General features: G+C 38.8%; 1 pseudogene; it reads left to right on the top strand.

The window, feature by feature from the left end:
- The first annotated feature begins 1,108 nt into the window (after positions 1 to 1,108).
- On the top strand, positions 1,109 to 1,891 carry LOC114083023 (GATA zinc finger domain-containing protein 1 pseudogene; annotated as a pseudogene).
- Positions 1,892 to 7,806: the final 5,915 nt, after the last annotated feature.

Below are 7,806 nucleotides of genomic sequence, written 5' to 3'. Positions count from 1 at the left end.
TTCATGTTCAGTGTATACCCACTTTCCTAGGTACTTTCCTAACTGTGGCTACAGTTGTTTAGTCACTTCCCTGATTCCTGGCACCCAGTTTTCCCAGACTCTATCTCCATTCAAATCAATTCTACCCTTCAGCCATGATGGTAGCTGGGACAGGCACAGGAAGCATCAGTGTCTTGTGTTTACAGTCTATATCATCTCAAGGCAGAGCAGGTGCAGACTCACTTCACCGGGACTGGTTATGCCATGCCATGTCCAGCAGACAACTCAGTCACAGACATGATGCCCAGAGGCAAAGATCACCCCTTGTCTATACACTTAATGTGTTGCAGAACAAATGTTGCAATATACATTAAGTTTGCCTGTTAATTATGGACTGAAGCAGTTGCTATGGGCTGTAAGTTAATGGAAAGGGGAAATATTTTCTCAATTTTCTTTCCCCAAGTGGGAAATGGACCATTGAAGTGTTGGTTTAGTAAGAGTGCTAGAATGTGCAGTCATGAGTGTCTGTATTTGTACATCAGTATTCCCATATGTGAAGAGCATGCTCTTCCTCTTCCATTGTTACTGAGTTTGGTTTTTGTTTGTCTTTTATGGGCAACTTTAGGTACTGTGTGGTTGAGCCAAAAAATACAGTGTAATATTGATAATTTGGTAAACAAGTGTGCTGATATTTGCATTTGTAAATTGAATTTTAGAATGTAAGTTATGGATGTTTCAAACTTTTTATTCCTTTTTTTTTTCCTTGAACAACATTTAATGGCAAATAAAAACATAATGAACATAGAAAAACATGAGAGAGGAAGATTTATTTATTTATTTAGTAACATTAATGATACATTTTCTCCATATAATCCTAGATAACCACCCTGTCTTAAATTCTGTAACCTTGGTGCACTGCCCAGGGCCGGTGGTGGGCGCGGGCGGGCGGAGCCTGCCCCGCACCTGCAGGGGGCAGCGGCCGAGGCCAGGCCCTTGTGTCGACAGCTCGGCATCCCTGCCCTCGCAGTTCTTCGTGTCGCCAGGGTGGCGGGCCGACCAGTGGGCGGCCAAGAAAGGCGGCCGCCATTCCCGTGTCGCTGCGCCCGCGGGGGCCCCCGAGCCGGCCAACATGCCGCTGGGCCTGAAGCCCACCTGCAGCGGCTGCAAGACCACGACGTCCTCCATGTGGAAGAAGGGCCCGCAGGGGGAGATCCTCTGCCACCACTGCACGGGCCGGGGCGGGGCGGCCGGCGGAACTGGGGGCAGCGGTGGCGGGAGCTTCGGGACTGCGACCTTCGCCAGCACCTCTGCCGCGCCCCCGCAGAGCAACGGGGACGGGGGCGGCAAGCAGAGTAAGCAGGAAATTCACAGGAGGTCTGCGCGGCTCAGAAACACTAAATACAAATCTGCTCCAGGGGCTGAAAAGAAAGTTTCTACTAAAGGAAAAGGGAGAAGACATATTTTTAAATTAAAAAATCCTATCAAAGCTCCTGAGTCTGTTTCTACCATAATCACTGCAGAATCAATCTTCCACAAGGGAGTGTATTACCAAATTGGTGATGTTGTTTCTGTGATTGATGAACAAGATGGAAAGCCTTACTATGCTCAGATCAGGGGTTTTATCCAGGACCAATATTGTGAAAAGAGTGCAGCCCTGACATGGCTCGTTCCCACTCTCTCCAGCCCTAGAGACCAGTTTGATCCTGCATCCTATATCATAGGGCCAGAGGAAGATCTTCCAAGGAAGATGGAATACTTGGAATTTGTTTGCCATGCATCTTCTGAGTATTTCAAGTCACGGTCATCACCATTTCCTACAGTCCCCACCAGACCAGAGAAGGGCTACATATGGACTCATGTTGGACCTACTCCAGCAATAACTATTAAGGAAACAGTTGCCTACCATTTGTAGTTACAAAATTAAGACCAGGGCTGAGGATATAGCTCAGTGCAAGTTTGAAGCCCTGGGTTTGATTCCCAGCATTCAAAAAAAAACTGGATTTCCAGTTTTCATCTATCATACTACTATGAGATATACATGTGTTCCTTTCATGAAATTTTTACATGGAAAAATGACAAAGTTTTTTCCCCTACATACCCAGTAATCATTAGCTTGTTTATTACCTATTACTTAGAAAATTACAAGGGATAGAAAATAATGAAATATATTTGAAGGTAAATATTACATTTTGTATGTATATCCTCCCAGGCAAAGGCTACACAGTTTCCTGGGAGACCATTAGTAACAGGTATGACTATTTTTCTTCATAATTTATTGTTAGTAGCTCATAAAATGAATTCTATTTTTATATAAGTAGTAGTTAAGTTTTAGGTTTCTGATCAAGAGCTTAAATGTATCTGTGATCCATCAATTGTATGTGTCATAAAGCCACACAAAACGTATTTCCTCATCAAGAAAATGCTGTGACAGACAGCATTAACTGTAAGGAGTGATTCCTAGATGATTTTATTAGCCCAGACTTTTTTTAAACTTTTATGTGATTTTTTTGTAGCAAATGGTTTTTTGAAACCATTCAGTTGTTCTCAATAGAGCTGCTCTTCACTGTCTCATCTACCTTCTCTGTCAAACAGAGACTTAAGGTCAAACCATAGACTGCAGTGCAGATGTCACCTTCACTAGAGCACCCAGAAAACCTGTGCTGCTTGGGCAGTCATAAAAGTGATTGGTAGGCCATTAAATGTCTACCCCAGCTTAAGCCATCTGCCATGGACTCCTAATAGCATGCTTTGGAAGGTCTGCTGTGTATGCTTCAAGTGCAAATCAGTTAAGTAAGGGAGTGACAAATGTTGGGGGTGGGGGGGAAATGCTTATCTCCTCTACCCTGATTTGATCATAATGATTGTAACTGTGGCACCTCTCACCCTTACCCTTTTTCTATACAATTACTGTTTTATGTTGAGAACAGGCACTGTAGATGGCTCTATGCATATGGTCATCTCTCTGTTCACAAAAGTTACAGTAAAACTGATTGTAAATAACATTGAAAATAGTTTTCTAAATGCTGATAGTCAAAACTTTTGGATTAAAATGTATTTTTCACCAAAAAAAAAAAAATTCTGTAACCTTAATACCACCTTCAAGGTCACTTTGGGCACATAACATAGCCTAGTTACAGACATGATGCCCAGAGGCAAAGACCTTGGAAGCCAGGATTCTGCCTACCACAAGCATTCCACCCTAAACTAGTAAACTTATTCTCACGTATACCAAACAAGTAAGGACCTACAGGAAACCAAACCAAATCATGATGATTAAATGTATTCAAACATGGGACATAAAATAGAGGAAAAAGTGGGATAATATATGTTTTCAAGTTATTTAAGAGCATTTATCTTAGCTAGATTTTTAGCAGAGATATTGTGGCAAAAGGTAAGGTTAAACTTAATTGCAAAAACCAAGATCCTAGATATTCTCAGAGATCCATATGTTTTATGTAGCTGATATCCAAATGCAAATGTTGATGTCCCATTGTGCCTTAGAAATTGTTGACCCATATTCACAAAGTGAGATCATACATACAACACTGTGCAGAAGTAGAGAACCAATTATGTTTGCTATCTTTTGAATTTTGTTAAATGTGTGAGGGTGCCAAGATCAAAGAATAGGGGAACCTAGAACTCACCTACTTCTCCCAAAAATGAACCAAAGGGGAAGATGTACAGCTGCATTTTGAGGTGAATTAGCATGTGAGAACACTAAAACTTAACAGCAGAAAAATGGAAACATTGTAAGATTCAGATACCTGGGACAACAGCAGAAGAAATAACATATACTAGCCCATGACACTCCTGCTCCAACGCTGGGGGAGGGGGAGTCTTTCTTCTGCAGGAATAAGGCTCAAAAGACAGTCCCAGCAAAAAGTCAGCACAGATGATGGCAATGCAGCTATCAGAAAATTTTAACCCTTATATGCTTGCAATGAGATAAGTAACTTAAAATGTATAGCAGCCTTGCTTTGGAAAAGGATTTTATATCAGCTCGCAGCAAACTCTGAGGTTGCTATATAGTCAGGACCATCTTGAGAAGGGACATATTTTCTGAATTTAGACTGTTCTGGAGGCCAGAAACCCCTGCATATTTACATTTTTAAAACCCACCACCACCATCACCACCACAGGAGACTTTCCAGGGTATTCTCTCAGTGAGTAACTGCTTTATGAACCAAACTTGTCTCAGGAGTGACTTGGACTTAAACATGCCCAGTCTGAGGCACTATTGGGAAGAGCTGCTACAACACGGATAGAAACAGAAGGTGCCAATCTAAAAAAACTGGGAAGATTGTCCTCATGACATGGCATGGCCAGTTGCATGCAAGTTTACATTAGTGCCAGGACTCAACTGCAGGCACCCATGGAATTCCCTCCACTCCTCTTCCCAGCATAACACAGGGGCAACTGTCACCAACCTGGTGTGGAAAGAACTCTGTGGTCACATTGATGCCCCTCACCTAGAGGCAGGTAGGAGTAGTCTCAAGCAATGCCTCAGTTCTGACTGTCATCCCTTCTCAAGAGTTCAAATGGTCCTAAGACAGCCTGTGCCAGCCATGTTTCACACTTGCTCATTGCAGCAAGAATTTCAGCTGACAGGAAATTTGCCCAGCTCCAGATGCAACCCATTCCTGCTTGATTCCTGGCATGTACTATATAGTCGAAATGGAGGTGGGGGAGAATCCTGAACTTCAGCCCCCATTTCTAAGACATACAGGATCCTGAGGTCTTGCTCCTGGGTATACATGCCCACATGGTAGAAGAGAGGAACATGGTAACTATTTCTACAACCACAACAAATGTGGTTTCCAGCAGTGACCACACTCATACCTTGTCTGATCATGCACTGCTGATAAGACTTCCTGTGTGCACCCTAGAGGGGTACTGTGATGACTGTCCCAACTTTCTCTCCTGTCACATAGGCTCACACCATTATCTAATTAGAAGGTGTAATTCAGACTTCTTACCACCACTGGTGCAATATCAACAGTTCCTAAGGAAGCCCCCAATTTCTAGAGGTCATCATTCCCTTTTTAGAAGTAGCCACACTGGTAAAAGTCAAACAGTCTCCTCCCTATATCACACCTCTCTGTACTGCTGGAGTGTCATCACTCTTGCATGACCTGCAAAGATGTTGGGTCTCTCCATCATTGATAAGGTTTACACTGTACTCACATTCATTAATCATAGCCAAAGAACTAGTGGTAGATTATCCTATAGTGGCTAACTGGAAATAAATTTAACATTGCGTAACAAACCAATAAACCAAGAAACATCTTCAGGGTGTAACTAAGAAAACAATCCTATAAATATTTGTAGATAGATCTAATGCACAGATGTGGAAATATTAACATAGAAATGCAAGAAATATTTAAAAAGGTAATATGCTTCCTCCTAAAAACATAATCTAAAATGTTAGATTTTTTTAAAAGAAAAACCAAAATGCATAAAATCCCTAATAAATAATCTAAAATAATTATTTTTAAACATTTTAATGAGAATTTTGATAAACTGTTAAATGAAGTTAGAAATACAATGCAAATATGTAATGATATTGAGAAAAAACAAATAAAATATTAGAAATGAAGGAATCATTAAAGAATTTTGTTTAAAAAGATCAGTAGAAAGCTTTAACAGACTAGATCATGTGGAAGATAGAATATCAGAGCTTGAAGATAGGTCTTTATTTTTTCTGAGATGCCCTACTAAGTAAACTTTTACAATATATGGTAATGTGATTTATTGTGACATATTTGTACATGAACATAAAATAATTTGATGTTTCACTCACCAGTATCTCTGCTTTTGCTCTTCTCTCCCTCTGATCTAATCTTCATTCTACTGGTCTCCTTTCTATTTTTATGGACTGCTTTTTAAAATCTCTCTCTCTCTCTCTCTCTAGATTCCACATATGGAAGAGAACATATGACCACTGACTTTCTGAATCTGGTTTATTTTATTCAACGTGATGATCTCCAATTCCATCCACCTTCCTGCAAATGACATAATTTCATTCTTCTTTATGGCTGAATAAAACTCAATTGTGTCTACATACCACATTTCCTTTTTCAGCTCATCTGTTGGCAAACATGTAGGTTGGTTGCATAATTTGGTTATTGTGAGTCACACTGCTATAAACATGGGTATGCACATATAACTATAGTATGCTGAGTTTAATTCTTTTGGAAAAATACTAAGGAATGGTATAACTGGGTCATATAGAAATTCAATTCCTAGTCTTTTGAGTAACGTCCAAACTAATTTCTATACTGATTGTATCAATACACAATTCCACCAATAGTGGATAAGTGTTCACTTTTCTCCACACCCTTACCAGCATTAATTATTTGTATTCTTGGTGATCGTTCTGTTTGTTATGAGATGAAATACCAATGTAGTTTTGATTTTATTTTCACGATCTTTAAAGATGTTAAATAATTTGCCCCATTGTTGATTGGTTTATTTATTTATTTTTGTTTAGTTTTGTGTTACATTTGACTTTTTATATATTCTGGATATTGATCCTTTTTCAGAAGAGTATCTTAAAATATTTTCTCCCATTCTGTATGTTCTTTTTTCACATTTTAATTGTTTCTTTTGTGTGCTGAAGCTTTTTAATTTAATGGCATCACATTCATTAATGCTTTGCATTATTTTCTCTAGTAGGAGACCTATTGAGGAAGTCATTGCCTAAGCATATTGTTGGAGGGTTGTCTTATGTTTTCTTCTAGCAGTTGCAAGTTTCTGGAATAACACCTAGTACTTTGACCCACTATGAGTTGAACAGTGTGAAAAATAAGATCTAGTTTCATTCTTCTACATATGAATACCAATTTTCCTCAACATTTTTGGTAACTTTCTCCAACATATGTTTTTTGTACCTTTGTCAAATATCACATTACTGTATCTGTATACAGTAATATTCAAAGCCAACAGAAAACTAAAGCAAGCAACAATAGCTATATTACTGTATCTGTGTGGGTTTAGCTCTGTGGAACACAGTTTTTTCAAAATAACACAATGGGAAAAATCAATAAAAGAAAAATAATAAAAGAAGATGGAGACAGAAGCAAAGATTTTTGGGACATCATTGAATAATCCCACATCTGAATCGTTAGCATATGTGAGAGTGATGAAATAAAGGTTAAGATCACAGAAAAACTATTCAATGAAAACATAGCAAGAAACTTTCCTAAGCTTGTGGAATGTATTGATATTCATGATAAAAAGGCTAATAGAACCTCAAGTAGATACACCAAGAAAAAATCTTCACACGGCATACAGTAATACTGTCAAAAGCTCAGGACAAAGAAAGAATTTTAAAATTATTTTTAAAACTCTCTCCTTTGCAAGACAGAAACACCAATTCATATTTCCAATTCATAGTTAAGTTGAACCCCTTAGACCAACAGTAGATTTCTCGGTAGAAAGCTATAGGCCAGGAGGGAATAGAATGGTGCATTACAAGACCTGAAAGAAAATAATTGTCAACCAAAATTGCTGTAGTAGCAAGGCTACCCTTCAGAAAAGAAGGAGAAGTAAAAAAATTAGGAATGATTGAGGAAATTCATGAACACCATTTGAGTTTTGTGAAAGATTCTTAAGGGAATCCTATATGCAGAAGTAAAAGAAAGATAACTGCCATTATGATAGCACATGAAGGTATGATACTAGAAGAATAAATACACAAAGGAAAAATGGAAAAGAATAAAATATTATCACAACAATAAACTGTCAAGCCACAAATATGAATAAGGAAAAAATAAAGGATATTCAAGACAACTAGAAGAAGATCAACAAAATGACAAAGTACGTAAC

The sequence above is a fragment of the Marmota flaviventris genome, chromosome 13 (assembly GCF_047511675.1).
Source record: "Marmota flaviventris isolate mMarFla1 chromosome 13, mMarFla1.hap1, whole genome shotgun sequence".
Classification (NCBI taxonomy): Eukaryota; Metazoa; Chordata; class Mammalia; order Rodentia; family Sciuridae; genus Marmota; species Marmota flaviventris.
Note: the sequence above shows the minus strand (reverse complement) of the source record. Positions and strands in the feature narration are given on the sequence as shown.